Genomic DNA, 21598 nt, shown 5'->3' on the forward strand with positions numbered 1-21598 from the left:
AGGAAATCATATAACAAGGCTTATGTTAGAAACTGAATTGGAAAGGGAGAAGTAATTGGAGGTTAGAGCTGTAATTGTCCAAAGAAGCACCAACTTACATGGTTAGGGGCTAGGAGGCAGTGTCCGGTGTAAGAAAAGTGACCTCACCATAAGGCAAGAGGTCCATCTTTGAAATTAAATCTGAGGCTCTAAGGACCTTGAGGAGTATCAATTGGCTACAGTGTGAAGCATAAGCTGTAATGGATAATGAAAGTTGGAGCAACATGCTTAACTAACTGAAGTGGTGAGTTTTGCAGTACTCCTTTCTCTGCACAGTCTCATGCCCCCCTCATTCAGGTTGCTCCAATTTTTATGATCCATTACACATTGGGGTTAATAGTGTGACCAATTGGTACACTTCAGGGTCCTTCCCCCTAGAATTTAATTCAACAAATGGTCCTCTTCTCTCTTGGAGAGGGCATCTTTCTTAAACCTGACCTATTTTTCTCCCACCACAAAACATTTATCTGTGCAATCTCGGTCCTGATGATGACCTAATGTACTACAGATCAAAACACCGTTGACACCAACCAGCCGATTAACTGCCTCTGGCCCTTAACATGCTTCTGTAAAATTGTTTCCTCCAATATTCATGTTTTATACCTTGTTTAAGTAATACCCCATCGCGGTAACCATCACTCTTCAACATGCCTCACAAGCTCCCTTCACATTTTTGATGAGCATTATGTGTCCACTTTATATCGATTGCACATCAATAGAGTAATCATATTATTTTTGTCCGAATTTATTCTTATGCTTATTTATGAATAAAGACCTCGGTAATCAACATTTGGTGTTTCTCTTCTTTTTCTATGTAATTACTTTAACTTGAGCAAATCATTTCTATATTAGTATTTGTCGAGACATTGTTGTATGCTATTGTACTCATGAGTAGTCACAATTTACATCAGGTGGGTAGGTAAACACCTTAACTTGTTTGTTTTTTTCTCCTCTCATGCCGATGCAGACCTCCCCTGGCGACCACATCCTAATTCTCTGAGGCTGTGGATGACTGGACCAGGCACTGCTCCAGAAGGATGCCAATAGGTAAGTTCTCTCTGCTCTCTTGACACACCAATTGCTTAGCAAAGGTGTATTTGACATGGTGGGGCATTTATACCCTTTTCAGTTAAAGATGGACAAAACGATTTCAAACTCTTGTGGGACCAGTTCTGGAAGTTTTTAGCTGGTTCTGGAAGCTTCTAACAGGTTCTGGAAGATTCTAGGAGGTTTGGAAGCTTCACAGTTCTGGAAGTTACTAACAGATTCTGGAAGCTTCTAGGGGGTTTCTGATGCTTCACTACATTGGGTTACCTTATTACAGTTAATAAGTGCTAACTTTTTATTAATAGCAGGAAGAAAAGTCATGTTTAGTGTGTGAGGAAGTGTAATGTAAAATCCTCTTAATGGTAAAGTCAAATTTTAAGTCAAAATTCCAAATAAATGCCCCATTTAGACAGTTGGAATTTTCTTATACTAACAATTTGGTGCCTGCAGCTTGTTACTGGGTCACATTACTGGGTGTAGTTGGCAATTAGCCGTTGTGTACTACTCCCAGACAGCCACACAATGTAGGGCCTTAGGTATGCCTGAATGGACCATCTCAGGCAGGATGGTGGGGTGGAGTTGTGCACAGCCGGACTTGCACTTCAATAGACTGTGCCCTGCTTCATACAAAGAACTTAACACTTGTCTATTGTTTCTGCAGACATACTGAGACAAGCAGGGAGGTAGGTAGGAAATTCCAGGCACCTCACAGCAGAGAAGCCTCCAGAGCCTTTTTCCACTTGAAAGGATGCACCAGGTGTAAAAATAAGGCCCAAGACCTGCTCTTCAGTGCACCCTTGAACCTGGGGATACCACAGAGGAAGGATGCCATGCTTCCCTGCTTTTTGAGGCCTTCCCTGCTTGCTAAGAAGGAAGACTGGACCAGTTCCCTTCATCCCAGACTCCAAGTGTCACCTGAATTACCTCTAGTCCTGAGCTACAGAAACATAACAAGCTCTAGAGGCCTCTCTGCATCTGCCCAGCTGTCTTGCTGCCTGGACCTGCAACTGGAATAGCCTCAGCCCTGCTGGCCTCTGCAAGAATAAGAAGTCCCTGATCTTCAAGAGGTGATCACCCAGGCCCTGGACCCTTGGCTGGCATCAAAGTGCACTCCTCTGACTTAAAAAGGAAAAATCCCGATGTTTTGGCCCGTTTACACCCAGATCATACTGCTTGCTCCGACTGTGAATACGCAGCTTTTGTGAACCCAATTTTCTGCGATCCAGCAACCACCTGACAAGGCTAGATCGGCATGTCCAGTTACAACATTGACAGCCCGGTGTAAATACCAGTTTGAATCTCCAGCAACGACTGTACTGCTCTTCGTGCTACATCGACAACCAATAACAAAGCTCTCTCTGCTCCTCTCAGCCTCTTCCATTGGGAACGGAACAATTCGCAATAAATTTTAGAAGGTAACCTTTTCAGCAGGACTAACCTGGTCCATCTTTATGGCCCATGTTCCACTGTGATCAGCCTGAACTTGTGACTTTTACCCGGTCTTGCATGACCAGATAACCGTGAGTGGCACTTGATGCTTTTAGACACCATACTTACCGTAAACTTTAAAATTGCATATTTCAGGTTCTAATGCTTGGAGTTGTAATATTTTCGGTCATATCATTTATTAACCTGTACTCAATTTTTCTAAATCGATGTGGGATATTTATTGTATTATGTTTTCCCTATGTTACTGTTTGATTGCTGCATACATTATTTACACATAGTCTCTAAGTAAAGCCTGATTGTTTCAGTGTCAAGCTACCAGAGAGTTAGGCACAGGTTAATTTAGTTACTTTTTGTTCACTCTGACAAGGACTGTTGCTGTTGCTTGAGTAGGTTTTCACCCCCCCCCCTTTACCAACAACCCAATTTCTCATACAGTATAATTTATGTGTCATTTACATTACAGTACATTACATATTGGAGTCAGGCACACATTTTGACATTGGGGAAATAACGCTATATATGCGTATTTAGCCATTGGGACAATATACATTTGTAGTTATGTCTGTCTGACAATTTACAGAACTATGTACAGCTTCATAAACTGCTTTCAAATTAAAGCAAACACTAAAATATTAAACTTTTATAACTACATTAATCATCTCTGCCTCTATTCCAGCAACTCTTTTAATCAATATACCTGATTATCTAAAGCACAGTCTGTCTCTTACAACTGGCAACATAAATAATCATTCTTACACTCAGCACTATTTTACATGAAACTTCACCTACAACACATCTCCTTTCTCAAATCCAAAATATAATAGTTGCTGTAGTGACAGAAATCTTCATGTTGCAAAGGGAAGCGGTGTCACTCTTTGAATGATCTGTCCTGGCTTTTTATTGTATTCCACTGTGCTCAGCAATCTTTTAGTCCACTGGAAAAGCTCAATGTTCCACTGTTATTCCCAGGCCATTCTCTTTTAGTCTACTGGAGAGACTCTATGTTCTGCTGTTATTCCCCAGGGTCTTCTCTTTCAGTCTGCAGGAGAAGGCGACGTTCCGCTGTTGTTCCCCATGCTCCACTGGCTAGAAAATGCACTTATATTCAAAGGTGTTTACTGCATCCACTTAATGTTGACAAATATAGATGCTTAATAGCCAAGTAACTGCTTTCTTTGTGAAATAATTTTCTTTAAATTCTAATAGCTTTTTGAGAATCAATGAGGAAATGAAAACATCTATCTTCAAGACTTTAACAGCGATGTGGTAGAAAAGGGACAGCTTCTTGAGGAGAAAGAAACTAGTTATGCAAAAATTAAATGTATTTCATGTCTTACCCAGCAAGCCCTCTAAAACATGAAGAAACAGATTCTCAAATGTTGTTTCCAAACCTGCGCTAGCAAAGATTACGATAACGCCTAATTTTACTGATGCACACATGCACTCACTAGATTTGAGTGCTTGCGAAATGTCCAACTTGCACACAATTTTCCTTAGATGCGCACCCCTGTCCCCCTGGAAATCTTGCGCTCATGAGCATGCCAGGGCATGTGAAGACATAGAATGCAATGCATTCCATAAACATAGAAAGACCCGCTGAAACTTCTGCCTGCCACATCTTCCATTTCACGATCATATGTTTCAGGGGAAGTAGCAATGCAGGCAGGGAGACAAACAATTCAATATCTACATTGCAGACTTCAAAGTCCACTACTCCTGGAATACATGAGCAGTACAGTACTGAGTAGCAATCCCAGCCATTACCTAGTGGTGGAATGTAATGCATCATTCATGCTTTATTTTATAGAGTTAAAAGCTGTAACACTTTTTCATAGCGTCCATCTCTACTCCAAAGACTTTAACTAAAAATGGTAATGATGAACCGGAGGCAGTGGTATCTTTTGATTTCGAATACGTCTTAATCTGTGGGGTTTTTTTGGACAGTGGTTGCTGCATGGTGCAGTCTATAAAGACCCCCAAGATCCCACAATATACGTGGGAGTCATCATCAAAGAAGTCATGAGTTGTGCTCTAGTTGTCAGACCTAAATGGTCCATCCTTGGTGAACAAAACAACAGCTGTTCTTACCCAGTCCTGGATCTCTAAAGATTACATCTTCGTTTTATGATGTCAGCCCTGGTTTTGATATGTACTGTGACTCGTTTTCCCTGGATGGCATCTTAAGACTACGATCTCACTCAGGTTCTGAGTCCACTGGTGGCTGATCATAGTGGTGGCAGCACTGTGAGATTCCGCTGGGGAAAGAAAGGCAGACTGCGAGTTTACTCTTCTGCCTACTCGCTCTCCTGCATTCATCTTTTAGCGCTTTTAAAAACCGAATTGGCACTTTTACATCTAATTGTTTAGTAAATTCTGATGTATGTATTTTTAATACTTTGGACCCGTTTTTAACCTTTGTGCTGTTTTCCCGGTTCCCCTGCGCCCCGTTCCACCGCGGCTGCTCTGTGCCGATTGTTGTGGAGGGCCAGGTCGGGCGGCGCCATCTTGAGTGAGGTCCGGTCCCTGGCTGGTCGGGAGGTAGCGGTCCAGCTCGGGGAGGGGCTTGGGGGTTAAATAATGGATCCTCATAGGGCGCGCAGCGGCCGCGCGCAGCGGGCGCGCCATCTTCGCGCCGAAGGAGCGCCAAAGGAGGGCCCGTCTGTGCCCGTCCGTGCCCCGGACGGGCCCAGGGCCAGCCATTCTGCCCGACTTCCTGCAGGGACGGCAAGCCTTGAGAAACGTATGTATTCTCGCCACGATCTTGTGAAGCTTGCCTCCCCCTGTTTAGGATTGCCATGTCCACGTGTAGATCTTGGTGGAACTTGGGCTGAGTGCCCCAGTTGTGGCTTCCTCCCCCAACCTGTCTTACCCCCACGCCTGGTCAGGAACGCCGGTGTTGCTACCATTAGGGCGGGACTGATTAACGCTAGATCGATGGTTAAACACGCTGCGGATATTTTCGATCTTCTGGTGGATGGCCAGCTGGATGTGCTGTTCGTCACGGAGACGTGGATGTCCAGCACCTCCGCTCCGAGTGTGGAACTTGCTGTCCCTAGAGGCTTTAAGATTGCGAGGGTAGACAGACCTTTGGGGAGAGGGGGCGGACTGGCTGTCATTTACAGGGAGGGGTGGTCCTTTGCTGCTGAGCCTCCGATTGCGGGCGTTGATGGCGAGGTTCTTCACTTTGCTGTAAAACTATCCCCGCACTTCACCTTAGGTGGTTCTGTGATCTATAGGCCCCCTGGCCAGGCCAATCATTTCCTTGACTCCTTAGAAGAATATATAGTGCCGCGGGCCTTAAGTTTCCCTAGATTCCTTTTGGTCGGCGACCTCAATATTCATGTAGATACCCCTGAGTCACCGGATGCCCGCAGGCTCGGCGAAATTCTTACCCTGGCGCAGCTCAATCAATGGGTTACTGTTCCAACTCATGAGGGAGGTCATCTGCTTGATTTGGTCTGTTCCAATTTCCCGATTCAATCTGTGACAGTGGAAAAAACAACTTGGTCTGACCATGACTTGGTCAGGTTTGAATGGTTATCTGAGGAACCTGGTCCCACGCCCACCATCTGTCACGCCCAAAAGATTAATTTGCCCGTGTTTAGACAGGCCCTGTCCAGAGCTCGCCCGAATACTACGGAGCTTCTGGACAGGGCGGTCGGCGAATTCAACGAGTGGGTGCGGTAGGCGGCCTCTGCTTCCACCAAACGTTCAACTGTGTCGAGGGTACGACACTCCCCCTCCCAACCATGGTTCTCTCCTGAACTGAGGGTGATGAAACTTGGCTGTAAAAAATTAGAACGTGCGTGGAGATGCAGCTATAGCCCAGAGGCCAAAGCTGCTCTACGTCTAGCACAGAAAAGTTATTATGCAGCAATCAAGGGAGCAAAGGGGAACTATTACGCAGGGCGTATTGCAAAAGCAGATAACAATAGCAGAGAGATCTTCGCTATTGTTAAGAGCTTTGTTGCGCCTGTAGCTGATGCAGTCGCTCTTCCATCCTCTGCGCAATGGTGCGAGGATTTGTCCACCTTTTTTATTAGTAAAATAGCGAGGATTCAGCAGGACCTTATGGCGGCCATGTCTGCTGACTGTGTAGTGACCGACATGTGTCCCCTACTTTGTCCCTATTCTGGACAACAGCTTCTGAACTTTGGCCAAGTTACTGAGGGTGATATTCTCCCCCTCTTGCAATCTCTGAAATCGGGTTCTCCTGCTGATCCGTGCCCGGCTCGGGTGCTTTCGGAGGTGGCGGATTTGGTCTGTTCTGAGATCACTCAGATAGTGAACCTCTCCTTGGCTTCAGGGGAGGTGCCGCTTGGGTGGAAACAAGCCAAACTTCTGCCGCTTCTGAAGAAGCCAGGATTGGACGCGTCGGTTCCTGGGAACTATCGTCCAATATCTCTTTTGCCAGCACTTACGAAAGTTTGTGAGAAGGTGGTGCTTCAACAATTGGAGAATTTCGTTGAATCTTCCAATGCCCTCCATCCTGCCCAATCGGGCTTCAGAGCTACTTATAGCACTGAGACAGCGCTAGTGGAGATGACTGAGGCGATTCGGGACTGTTTGGACGGTGGCGGTAGAGCGGTCCTAATTTTATTGGACCTCTCAGCCGCGTTCGATACCGTCCCTTACGAACTCCTTCTCGCTAGGCTGTCTTCTATCGGCATTGGGGGAACGGTGCTGTCCTGGCTGTCCTCGTTTCTCTCCGACAGGTCCCAGCAGGTCTGGATGCCCCCCCATGCTTCGAATCCTAAACCTCTTCTCACGGGGGTTCCCCAGGGCTCCACTCTTAGCCCCTTACTGTTCAATGTTTATATCACCCCCCTGGTTTATCTAGCGGAACAGTATGGGGCTAAGATAATTGGGTATGCGGATGATACCCAACTGTTGTTCACCTGGCCTGACGATAAATTGGACCCATCAGTAGTTCATCGGTGTCTGTCCTCTGTATTTCGCTGGCTGACTCAGGCTCAGCTGAAGTGCAATGAGGACAAGTCGGAGGTGCTCTTTTACGGTTCCTTCCCCCCTCTGTTTAAGAACACACTGTGGCCCCCTAACATCCCTAGCCCGAAAGAGATGGGAAGACCGGCAAAAAACCTGGGCATCTGGTTTGCAGAGGACCTCAGATTTGAGGAGCATATAAAAAAGCTGGCAGGCACCTGCTTTGCCACATTGAAAATGCTCCGCAAGTTTTTTCCTCTGCTCCCTAAAGAGGCTAAGGAGACGGTTGCCCGAGCTCTTATACTGGCAAGGCTGGACTACGCGAATGCTTTGTTCAGCGGTATTCCGGCCTACCTGGTGAAGCGCCTGCAAATCATCCAGTACGCGGCCGTCCGTCTGATTTTTAACATCCCCAGATGGAAGAGCGTGCGTGCTGAGATGAGCACTATTCACTGGCTCCCGGTTGCGCAGCGCATCTTGTTTAAATCTCTGGTGCTGGCGTTTAGAGCCATTCACGATCAAGGCCCCATCTATCTGAGAAAGAGATTTATTTGTTATGTGCCAACTCGCTCTCTCAGATCTTCCACGCAGCTGAAACTGTACCTTCCCCGCTTCAAACGCGCCAGACTTGGTGGCCAGTCAATCTCGGTGATTGTGGCCAGGGCTTGGAACGCTCTACCTCTTCATCTGCGTTCCTCCCAAACTGTGGCGTTATTCAAGAAAAATCTAAAAACACACCTATTCAAGAGTTTAATATAAGTTGTTTTCTCTGTGGTTCTGTTTCCTGCCTTTCCCCTCGCGCCAGGATACTCTCAAGTAACGGAGCGCGCTACAAAATAGTTTATACATACATACATACATACTTATTTTACAGAGAGATTGAGGTGCTCACTCTGCCATGGAGTATTCGCCTACTCACACTGCCGACCAGTAAAATATTGGGAAACGGATATAAATGTCTTGCAGTTAGTTGTATTGTTGCTTGCTGGACTGAGTTCCATGTATGGAGCTAAGGGACTCGCATACTGACATTCTCATTCTAGTAGGATATTTGCGAGCAATAATGGAGAGAGTGAAGAACGGGGAAGGGGGAAGTGGTGTTTAGGCCACATTGCTGTTACCATCTCTTTAGGCAAAATAATAAAGGACAACTTCAAATGTACTAGCATGGCATCATCAATCACAACAAAATGGCCATGGAAACTTTTAAAGGGCTACAGATATTCCAGCTAGGAGGAAGTAATGAAATTGTCCTATAACTATACCTAATATTGGTCTAAAAAATGCTTCATTATTTATTTGCAGTAAAAGGATTAGACAGCAGAATACAGCACACCTTAATCCTTTTCTATAACTAATTAAATGAACTGATAGAAATTCCTACTAGATAATTCTTTTCAAATGAAGTTAATAACATTTTTTATTACATATATATATATATATTCACTGAAAAAACATAGGTTTCAGGGACGTGATAATTCAAAATTAGCATTTTAAAACCTTAGAAATTCACTGAAAAAAACAGGTTTCAGGGACGTTATATTTAGTTGTAGATTTCACGCGCACAAAAGTGATGTCACTGAGCATGTCATGCGTGATGAAATATGTGACGTCATCTGCAGTGCATTGCGGGGGTGCGAGTTATAGTTAGGTCTACTAATTATAACGGACGAATTTCTATGGTTTTGTACGAGTGAAATCTCCAGCTAACTAAAACGTCCCTGAAACCTATGATTTTTTTAGGGAACGTCTAAGGTTTTTTGAATGCTAATTTCTAACTATAACGTCCCTGAAACCTATGGTTTTTTCAGTGAATTTCTAGGGTTTTTTAAATGCTAATTTCTAACTATGCCTACAAAGGTATGACATGTGAAAAAGGAGGAAGAAAAGCGCAGAAAGAAGCAAGACAAATTCAGAAAGAGGCAACAGAAGTCCAGAAAGATGAAGAAAAGTGCAGGAAGAAGAAGAGTTGTGCAGAAAGAACCAACAGATGAGCAGAAAGTCCTCCTGTGCCCCCAACTTTTTGCTGGTAGGTATTGGTGGTACCTGACTCTGACTAACCAGACCTAGAGCCAGTGCTATGCTAAAAGACACTTAGAATGCAGTGAAAACATCTACATACACTAGGGCAAACTATGCATTGGGGCACCCCTGTGATTAGCATGACCTCCTCTGCAATTGCCTATGGGTTAATGGCTGGGTCATTGCATAAGTACATCAATCAGAACAATTTGTAAAGCGCGCTACTCACCCGGAAGGGTCTCAAGGCGCTGGGGGGGGTCCGTTACTGCTCGAAAAGCCAGGTCTTGAGTTGCTTCCTGAAGGAGAGATGGTCCTGGGTCAGCCGTAGGTGATTGGGGAGGGAGTTCCATGTCTTGGCCGCCAGGTAGGAGAAGGATCTTCTTCCGGCGGTGGGTCTGCAGATGTGTGGTACGGTGGCGAGGGCGAGGCTGGTCGATCGCAACTGGCGGGTGGGCGTGTAGAAAGTGAGGCGGTTGTTGAGGTATTTGGGGCCCAGGTTGTGGAAAGCTTTGTGTGCGTGGGTGAGGAGTCTGAACGTGATCCTCTTGCTGACGGGGAGCCAGTGCAGGTCTCTCAGGTGGGCGGAGATGTGGTTGTGGCGGGGGATGTCCAGAACCAATCATGCGGAGGCGTTCTGTATGCGTTGAAGTCTTTTCTGTAGTTTGGCAGTGGTTCCCGCGTAGAGGGTGTTCCCGTAGTCCATTCAGCTGGTGACGAGTGCCTGGGTGACCGTCTTCCTGGTTTCGGTGGGGATCCATCGGAAGATCTTACAGAGCATGTGCAGGGTGTTGAAGCAGGATGACGATACGGCGTTGACTTGTCTGGTCATTGCGAGGGCGGAGTCCAGGATGAAGCCCAGGTTTCGTGCGTGATCCGTTGGCTTGGGGGTGGTGCCCAGGGCAGGGGGCCACCAGGAGTCGTCCCAGGCGGAGGGGGATGATCCCAGGATGAGGACTTCCGTCTTGTCTGAGTTCAGCTTCAGGCGGCTGTTCTTCATCCATTTGGCGACGTCCTTCATTCCCTCGTGTAGGCTGGCTCTGGCGTTGGCCGGGTAGTTGGTGAGGGAGAGGATCAGCTGGGTGTCGTCGGCGTATGAAATGATGTTAAGGTTGTGTTGGCGTGCGATGGCTGCGAGGGGGCTCACGTAGACGTTGAAGAGGGTGGGGCTGAGCGAGGATCCTTGAGGTACGCTGCAGATGACTTTGGTGGCCGCAAATTGGAACGGGGGGAGGCGGACTCTCTGGGTTCTTCCGGCGAGGAACAAGGTGATCCACTCCAGTGCTTTCCCTTGGATTCCGATGTTGCTTAGGCGCTGTATTAGGGTGCGGTGGAAGACTGTGTCAAATGCTGCAGAGAGGTCCAGGAGGATGAGGGCAGCTGTTTCCCCGTTGTCGAGCAGGGATCTGATGTCGTCGGTGGCTGCGATGAGGGCGGTCTCGGTGCTGTGGTTGGCTCAGAAAACGGACTGTGAGGAGTTGAGGGATCCGTTCGTCTCGAGGAAGGCGGTAGATGATTAGAGTGCTGCAAGGACAGTGCATGGTGATTTTATAACTACTTGGGTTTTGGCAAAGTGATTGGATAAGTACATAGTGCTGGCTGGGTGATTGGAGGAGTGCATGGGTAGTGACAGAGGGATTTCCGGAGTGCATGGGTACTACCTTGGTAATTGGAGGAGTGAATCAGTTGTGTGTAGGTGGTTAGAGGTCTGCATGGGAAGGGCTTAGGGGATTGTAGCAGTGCATGGGTTAGTGTCTGGCCCATTCCTTGAGTACACGGGTACTGACTGGAAGATTAGAGTACTGCAAGGAGAGCGCATGGTGAATTTATAAGTACTTGGGTTTTGGTGGAGTGATTGGATAAGTACATGGTGCTGGCTGGGTAATTGAAGGAGGACATGGGTACTGACAGGGCAATGGCTGGACTGCATGGATAGTGATTAGATTATTGTAGCAGTGCATGAGGTAGTGCATGGGTCATTGCATGAGTGCATGGGTACTGACTGGAAGATTAGAGTACTGCAAGCAGAATGCATGGTGAATTTATAAGTGCTTGGGTTTTGGCAGAGTGATTGGATAAGTACACACATGTCATATCAGTCCCACCCCCTCCCTCCACCACTGTGCAAACGCGCCCCCTGGCAGGTTTTAAGTTGGGGGATTAATTACCCTTGATCCTGAGGGTCTCTGGGGGCCAACTAGCCCACCAGGTACCTCCAGTAAGCACCACAGAGCTGTGTTGCAGAGAGGGGGTCCAAGGCCATGCTCCTTTCAACACCTCTCTGTAACGCAGCCCTGTGGTGCTTACTGGAGGTACATAGTGGGCTAATTGGACCCAAGGGACCCTCATGATTTAAGGGCACTTAATGCCCCAACTTACAACACACCAGATAGCCTGTTTGCACAGTGGTGAAGGGAGGGGTTGAGGCCTGATGTGACAAGTGTGCAAACGCGCCCCGTGGCGCATTTGAACTTGGGGGATTAAGTCCCCTTGAATTCTGAGGGTCACTGGCACCCAACTAGCCCACCAAGTACCTACAGCAAGGACCACAAAGCTGCGTTGCACAGCGGTGGTCCGAGACCACGCCCCTTTTTAAACTTACTCCCAACTTAAAACACGCCACAGGATGTGTTTGCACACATGTCTCATCAGGCCCCGCCCCCTCCCTTCACCACTGCGCAAACACTCCCCATGGCGTGTTTTAAGTTGGGGTCCCTGGGGTCCACCTAGCCCATTAGGTACCTCCAGTAAGCGCCACAGAGATGCTTTACGGAGAGGTGTAAAAAGGGGTGTGGCCTCGGATCACCTCTTTGCAAGGCAGCCCTGTGGCGCATAGTGGAGGTACCTGGTGGGCTTGTTGGCCCCCAGGGACCCCCAGTATTGAAGGGGAATTAATCCCCCAACTTAGAATGCGCCACAGGGAGTGTTTGCAGAGTGTTGCTGGGAGGGGGCGTGGCCTCCGGCACAATGCACCTTTTTTTTTTAAGGGGGCCGCGTGGGCCCCCCCGTGGCCAATTCAACCCCGGGCACCCCATTCCCCCGGGACATGGTCACACAATATTTTTTTATGAGGGGGGCTGCGAGGCCCCCCTCCTGAGGCCTCTATTGGCCCCGGGGGAACCCCATCCCTCGGGCTGGGCTTTATTTTTTAAAATGTTTTGGAGGGTGAAGAGGGCAGCGTGGCCCCCCTCCTGGGACACTTCTAGCCCCAGGGACCCCATCCCCCTATCCGTTGGGGACCGTGGGGGGAGCCTTAATGCCCCCACAGTCCTGCCGGCTCCCCGTGTCCTGCGGGAGTCGGCATTGCTTTTCCAAACAAGAAGCTGCTGACATGCAGCTCCCCTTGTGGAAAAGCAATCTGCTTTGGATTTTGGGAGTTTACCCTGCTCTCGCTACCAAAATCTAAAGCAGTGTTTGCCATGACAAGGCAAACAGCAGTGTCCTGTGGGTGGGCACCCTGGGACACTGCAGGAGCTGGCCTTGGGGAGGTGGCGGTCCCCAGGGCCATTGAAGGCTCCTAGAGGGGGCCGCGCGGCCTCCCTCCCTTCGTGAAAATAGCCACAGGGAGGTGGCGGTCCCCGGGGCGTGTGGGGGGCTCGAGCCCCCCCACACAGGTTTCATCATTTAGGAAAAATTAAGCCCCGGGGTGGCGGTCCCCGTGGCTGCAGGGGGGCTGTGTGCCCCCTGCAAATATTTAAAAAAAAGCCCTGGGGGTGGTGGTCCCCAGGGCTGCGGGAGGCCCCGCAGACCCCGCTAATATTTTATGACAATGCCCGGGGATCTGACCCAACCGAGGCCTCAAATAAATGAAGCGCCAGAGCCCGCGCCTCATCTGTTTTTAGATTTCAGCAGGGTTTGCGACCACAGTGCGAATTTCACCAAATTCTTTTTTTAAAATAATTTTTGTGACCCTGGGGGTCCTTGTGGAACCCTTTGAGCAGGCCTACGGGGTCAGGGTGTTTCTAACCTGCCCGCTTATCTTGTTTTAAAACATTATTCTCACTATTTTCCTATGACTCGGTTCTACCGAGTCACAAGATGGCTGCCAACACTTCCTGGTTTAGAGTGTTGGCAGCCAATCACAGTGAAGCTCGTGCTCGGGAGGGGTCGCGACTCCACCGCGTCCCTAGATATCGAAACCTTTTTTTTTCAAATTTCTCAGGAACTACTGAATGGATTTACACTATTTAAAAAAAGGTCTCTTTCTTCACCAAGGGGTACCTGTTTGCCAAATTTGGTGTAATTTCGTTAGCAGTTCGGACTGTAGCTGTGTCTAAAGTTTCCTATGGGAAATTACATGGGGAAAACATTTTTTGGGAGGCCCCTTTTTCACAGCCCCCGCTTGTCCAATCACCCCAAAACTTTCAAGACAGGACCTGACTGGAGCCGGCCACTAGTTTTGAAAATTTCGGGAAGATTCGTCAACCGACACCAAAGATATTGAGAAAACAAAAAACGCTTTTCCTATGGAAACTAGGTCCCAACTATACTATATATATATATATATATATATATATATATATATATATATATATATATATATATATATATATATATATATATATATATATATATATATGCGCAAACTCCAAAGACAGCCACTACTGGTTCTAGCAAAAATCAGAACCCTCCAGGCAATGAGGAGACGGACCACGAACTGGATACACAGATGAATTTATTATCCAAGGGTTGAAAGTAGCGAGGGCAAGACGCGTTTCGGGCTTACAAAGCCCTTGTTCACATGCAACAATTCAACGTTATTTTTTCTTTTTTATAATGCAGTGCAAGCCCGCCTCCCTGCACTTTCTCTCTCAGGTCACATGATCATAGACATAAACAAAAGTTTTATGCATAACGTAATGTCAAAATCATAACAGTAATTCTATTTTGTTGTTAATGGTTCAATTATTTTCTAGTGCATAACAATTGTAATAATATTTAAATGTTACTGGATGAATCCAAAAAACAAGCATAAGCCTATATGCAATATTGTACAATGAACAACCATCCATAGAAACCAGATATATTCTGCTTTCCAAACTGATTTGGGATAAATCCCTGTGCAAATTATGGCAGACGGCTATATACGCACTGGCATATATGCAAAGATGCGAAATGATAGTAGTATTATGGGATAAATCCCTGTGCAAATCCTAGCAAAATGGCCTGTGCAAAATAGCAAAAAATACAAAATTATGCAATTTGTATAGAACCATTAAGTTAATCGCAAATATTTCATTAGTGCAAGGTACATTCAACAAATTGTACCAATTATAGCGACCTTTAATAGAATGGGGGACAGGGTGGTGGAAAAAGTGCAAATATTAACAGTGTTGTTGAATCGCAATCTGCAATTCATGGAGATTAATAAAGTGCATTAGTGCCAATGGAGGGAAATTTAATTATGAGGAAAAGGGGAAACAAAGTGCTGAGAGTTTATGATGATACAATTCTGTGTAAATGGTACATGTATGTTAATCTAGACACAAAGGAAATCTAAATTTGTTTCCTTATTGTTGGTCTGAATAAATTCATACATAAAACCTATTAATACCAGTATAAATAAATCATCATTTAAAAGTTATAGAAAAAGACACCACATTTATAAATAAGTGTTAAAATCAATTCTCACATCTAAGGTACAAAAAATATATATATACCTAAAAACCCAGTGAAAAAATATATATATAAAAAAATATATATATATTTGATAGGAGGAAGCGGAGCAATAATTAGAAAAGTGGCTGACAAGGAACTTGACCAGCCACTTTAATTGCAATGTATGGACGGAGATATTTACAAGGAGAATTCATGAAAAACAGAATACCACCCCAGATCACAGGGAACCTGACATATCTAGGGGGAAAGAAGGGGGTACTAACAGGAAGTCTGGATACTTAGAGATATTTATAATTTACAGATGTTTAGAGTAAGTTATAGAAAATGACGTAGATCCTCCGTGTTGTTGAGGCCATTCGGCCATTTGCTATCAAATTCAAGGATCAAACTAGACTCTAATCTCCTTAACTTCAGCTCCCTGTTGCCTCCTCTTCTAAGTTTTGGGACAGAAGCTATCACATAATATGAGAGACAGTTAAGATCTTTGTTATGCGTACTCTCAAAATGGCGAGCCACCGGATATGCCTGGTCGCTATGAAGGATAGCCCTGATATGCTGCAAAATCCTGACGTGCACTTGCTGTTTTGTACTGCCAATATAGTTAAGGCCGCAAGTGCACGTCAGGACATACACAGCAAATTCAGTTTTGCACGTGTGGCTACCTTTAATCGGAATATCAGCAGTAGAAAACGGTGTTTTATAGTGGGTTTTATTGATTCCGAACTTGCACGCTCTGCAAGAGGTGCACTTTCTGAAACCTGCTGATACTAGCCAGTTGGGCTTTTGTTGCAATTCAGGGCTACTTTGATCAAGAATAGCGCCCATATTTTGTGCTCGTCTGAATGTAACTAAGGGTTTGTCAGGTAGCATACATCCCAAAACAGTGTCAGTTCGAATAGTAGACCAGTGTTTGTTTATGATTTGTCTGATTTTATTTTCCTGGCTACTGTAGTCTGTAATAAATCTAGGACACTCTATATCTTCTGTTTCACTTTCGTTGGTGAGCATACTATTTTTGTTAACCAGCAAACTAGCTCTAGATAGTTTTTCAGCTTTTGCTAGAGCCTGGTTAAAATTTGATCAGAATAACCACAAGCTTTCATCCTGACTTTCAATTCGTCAGAGCATCGTTGGAAATCCACAGCAGTACTACATATTCTTTTTAACCTTAGGATTTCTCCGTACGGTATGCTGTGGATAAAGTGCTTTGGATGTAGGCTTGAGGCATGGAGCGTGGTATTGCCAGCCGTGGCCTTTCTGTGCAAAGTGGTCTGGATGTGATTGTTGTCATCTACATATATCTTGACATCTAAAAATTCAGTTTGCCTGGCACTTATGTAAGAAGTGAATCTTAGATTAAGGGGATTGTTGTTAATTTCAGCAATAAAAGTTAGCGCTTCTTCTTCATCCCCTTGCCACACAATAAAAATGTCATCGATATATCTAAGATATTTGACAATTTTCTCTCGCACCCAAGTTTGGTGTTGGACCTGGAGGACCTGCTCCTCCCACCAGCAGACGTGTAAACACGCGTAGCTGGGGGAGAAACAGGCCCCCATGGCCACACCGCTCAATTGTCTCCAGACTTCTTTGCCAAATGTAAAATAGTTGTTATTTAAACACCAGTTAATTAAACTTAGAATCACCTTGTTGTGTTCATACATTTCAGCAGGTCGTTGACCAAGGTAGTAACTAGTAGCATTAAGACCATCCTGGTGAGAGATACTAGTGTATAGGTGTTCAACATCAAGGGTGATGAGTAACATGTCAGTCTGCCATTCCAGATCCTCTATCTTGGCTAAAAAGTCAGTTGTATCACGAACAAAACTTGGGAGTTTTTGGACCCAATCCTGCAGAAAAAAGTCTATATATTGTCCCACATTTTCTCCGCAGCTGTTAATAGCGGAGATAATGGGCCTTCCAGGAATTGTTTTTGTTCGTTTGTGGACCTTAGGAATGAGGTACAGAGATGGCAGAACGGGATGCTCATTGTACATAAATTTAAATTCATCAGCAGAGATGAGGCCTTCCCTACGATATTTCAGAAGCAGTTTGTGCAAAACCTCATTAGCTTTTGAATACTCTTTGTTATTAGACTTCATGTAACATGCCGGATCTTGCAAATGTAATGTATATATATATATATATATATATATATATATATATATATATATATATATATATATATATATATATATATATATTTTCACACAATGTGGTCTGCTCACAGGATCGCTCCACAGCGGGTGCTGGCGTTGGGCCAGACCAATGGCCAAAAGACAATTTTTTGCACAAAGGACGCCGCACACAGCAACTTCTTTTTTACTGATTTTTTTCAGTGCCCAGTCTAACACTAAGACTGGGCACTGAAATAAATCAGTAAAAAAGAAGTTGCTGTGTGCGGCGTCCTTTGTGCAAAAAAATAAAAAAAAAAAAATAAAAAATAAAAAAATATATATATATATATATATATATATATATATTCACTGAAAAAACCATAGGTTGTAGACCATATATAGTTAGGAATTAGCATTTACAAAACCTTAATTTACTCGCACAAAACCATAGAAATTCGAATATATAGTTAGTTACAATAACTATATATCGCGCACCCGCAATCCACTGCTGATGATGTCACATATTACATCATTCATGACATGGTCAGTGACATCACTGATGACATCACTGATGACATCATCCAGTGACTGTATGTTTCTGTAAAGGTAGAATATGTCTTACATATTGAAGAATGAGTGGATGTATAAGTGTTTGGATGAAGGATTTAGTAGGTGCATGACTGACTGTATGAGAGAATGATTAAATGTGTCTCACTGAGTGCATGAGTTAGTGACTAAACTGTCTTAACCCCTTCGCTGCTAGGCCTTTTCCCCTCCTGTGCTGAGCCCTTTTTTGGCAATTTGGGGCGCGCTTAGGCCCCTGTAACTTTTTGACCACATAAGGTATCCACGCCAAATTTGCGTCCTTTTCTTCCAACATCATGTGGAATCCAAAGGTGCCCAGGGTTTCTGGATTTTCTTGGAGGGGTCCCAGAAAGTAACCAAAATATAGTGATTTTTTTGTTTTTTTTAAAAAAATTGGAAAAACGGGCTGCAAATGAAAGCCTCTGGGTTTTTCCCTAAAAAAGTTATCAAAAAAGGGTTTGTGGGGCTGAAATCTCCATTTTCATAGCTTTTAGGGAATGACAGTCTTTTGTCAGAGAACCGACATTTTTCACACAGTATTGGCATTTTTCTGTGACATAGCCTATTTTTGCTATTTTTAGAGCTTTCTACCTCCTTCCAGTTAATGGTAGAAAAGAGTTTGAAAGCAATAATGGATCCTGGAATGCTGTACATTTTCGAAAAGGACACAAAATTCTGAATTCTGAAAGGGGTCATTTGTCTAAATCCATGAAGGTTTCTTTATAGAAACTAACAGTTATATTTCGAAAAAATTGAAAATTTGTTAAAAAAAACAGCCTGTTGTCTCAACGTTTTCACCTATAACTTTTTCTAATTTTGAGAGCTCTTGGAAAGCAATATACCGTTACGTCCGTTAGACCTTCCTGGTTGTGGGGATATATAGGACTTGTAGTGTCACCAAGAACCCGACGAACCCAGATCCAAAAACTGAGCAGCAACTTGCAATGGTATTTTTTCATTTACCGGGTATAGAGCACTTTGTTTTGGAAAATGTATACATGGAAAAATCTGCATGAAAGTCACCTATGTATTTCTGAATTGGGTACAAACTATAGAGTTCAGAAACAGTATATAATTGCTAATTTTCAAAATTGGCAATACTCATACTAGCATGAGAATTATTGGTCATTTTTCAAAAATATGTTTTTTTAAACACAATGTGTTTCATTAAAAGGGAGAAATGCATGAAAGCTCAATGGGTAATAACAGTTAATTTACAAATTTAAATTACCCCAATTCTCCCGATAAAAACGGTACCTCACTTGTGTGGGTTGGCCTTGTGCCTGCGACAGGAAACGGCGCAAAATGCAATGTGCTCACACCTAAATTTTGCAGTTACAAAATTGACCCTTTTTTGGCAAAGTGCCTACCTGTAGTTTTGGCACCCTAGCTCTGCCGGCACCTAGGGAAACCTTGCAAACCTATACATTTTTAAAAAGTAGACACCCGGGGGAATTCAGGATGGGGTGACTCGACTGCCTACCCGCAGGTTTTATTACCCAGAATCCCTTGCAAACCTAAGAATTTGGCAAAAAAAACAAATTTTCCTGACATTTCTGTGGAGGAAAGTTCTGGAATCTGCGTGGATCAACAAATTTTCACCCACCCAGCGTTCCCCCATGTCTCTCGGAAAAAATGGTACCTCACTTGCGTGGGTAGGCATAGTGGCTGCGACAGGAAACAGCGCAAAACGCAACATGGTCGCACCTCAATTTTCCAGTGAAATTTTGAGCTTCTTGGACAAAAAGACTAGCTTTAGTTTTTGCGCCCTGGCTCTGCCAGCACCTAGGGAAACCTAGCAAACCTATACATTTTTCAAAAGTAGACACCAAGGGGAATTCAGGATGGGGTGACTCCTCTGCCTACCCCCAGGTTTTGTTACCCAGAATCCCTTGCAAAGCTAAGATTTTGACAAAAAAAACACATTTTCCTGACATTTCTGTGGTGGAAAGTTCTGGAATCTGCATGGATCAACAAAATTCCACCCACCCAGCGTTCCCCCATGTCTCCCGGGAAAAATGGTACCTCACTTGCGTGGGTAGGCATAGTGGTTGCAACAGGAAACAGAGCAAAACGCAACATGGTCGCACCTCAATTTTCCTGTGAAATTTTGAGCTTTTTGGACAAAAAGACTATCTTTAGTTTTTGCGCCCTGGCTCTGCCTGTACCTAGGGAAACCTTGCAAACCTATACATTTTTGAAAAGTAGACACCCAGGGGAATTCAGGATGGGGTGACTCCTCTGCCTACCCCCAGGTTTTGTTACCCAGAATCCCTTGCAAAGCTAAGATTTTGTCCAAAAAACACATTTTCCTGACATTTCTGTGGTGGAAAGTTCTGGAATGTACGTGGATCAACAAATTTCCACCCACCCAGCGTTCCCCCATGTCTCCCTGGAAAAATGGTACCTCACTTGCGGGTGTAGGCATAGTGGCTGCGACAGGAAACAGAGCAAAACGCAACATGGTCGCACCTCAATTTTCCAGTGAAATTTTGAGCTTTTTGGACAAAAAGACTACCTTTAGTTTTTGCGCCCTGGCTCTGCCAGAACCTAGGGTAACCTAGCAAACCTATACATTTTTGAAAAGTAGACACCCAGGGGAATTCAGGATGGGGTGACTCCTCTGCCTACCCCCAGGTTTTGTTACCCAGAATCCCTTGCAAAGCTAAGATTTTGACAAAAAAAACACATTTTCCTGACATTTCAGTGGTGGAAAGTTCTGGAATCTGCGTGGATCAACAAATTTCCACCCACCCCGCGTGCCCCCATGTCTCCCGGGAAAAATGGTACCTCACTTGCGTGGGTAGGCATAGTGGCTGCGACCGGAAACAGCGCAAAACGCAACATGGTCGCACCTCAATTTTCCAGTGAAATTTTGAGCTTCTTGGACAAAAAGACTACCTTTAGTTTTTGCGCCCTGGCTCTGCCAGCACCTAAGGAAACCTAGCAAACCTATACATTTTTGAAAACTAGACACCCAGGGGAATTTAGGATGGGGTGACTCCTCTGCCTACCCCCAGGTTTGTTACCCAGAATCCCTTGCAAAGCTAAGATTTTGACCAAAAAAAACACATTTTTCTGACATTTCTGTGGTGGAAAGTTCTGGAATCTGCGTGGATCAACAAATTTCCACCCACCCAGCGTTCCCCCATGTCTCCCGGGAAAAATGGTACCAGACTTGCGTGGGTAGGCATAGTGGCTGCGACAGGAAACAGAGCAAAACGCAACATGGTCGCACCTCAATTTTCCAGTGAAATTTTGAGCTTTTTGGACAAAAAGACTACCTTTAGTTTTTGCGCCCTGGCTCTGCCAGCACCTAGGGAAACCTAGCAAACCTATACATTTTTGAAAAATAGACACCCAGGGGAATTCAGGATGGGGTGACTCCTCTGCCTACCACCAGGTTTTGTTACCCAGAATCCCTTGCAAAGCTAAGATTTTGACAAAAAAAACAAATTTTCATGACATTTCAGTGGTGGAAAGTTCTGGAATCTGCGTGGATCAACAAATTTCCACCCACCCCGCGTTCCCCCATGTCTCCCGGGAAAAATGGTACCTCACTTGCGTGGGTAGGCATAGTGGCTGCGACCGGAAACAGCGCAAAACGCAACATGGTCGCACCTCAATTTTCCAGTGAAATTTTGAGCTTCTTGGACAAAAAGACTACCTTTAGTTTTTGCGCCCTGGCTCTGCCAGCGCCTAAGGAAACCTAGCAAACCTATACATTTTTGAAAACTAGACACCCAGAGAAATTCAGGATGGGGTGACTCCTCTGCCTA

Source organism: Lissotriton vulgaris, chromosome 2_1, assembly GCF_964263255.1.
Source record: "Lissotriton vulgaris chromosome 2_1, aLisVul1.2, whole genome shotgun sequence".
Classification (NCBI taxonomy): Eukaryota; Metazoa; Chordata; class Amphibia; order Caudata; family Salamandridae; genus Lissotriton; species Lissotriton vulgaris.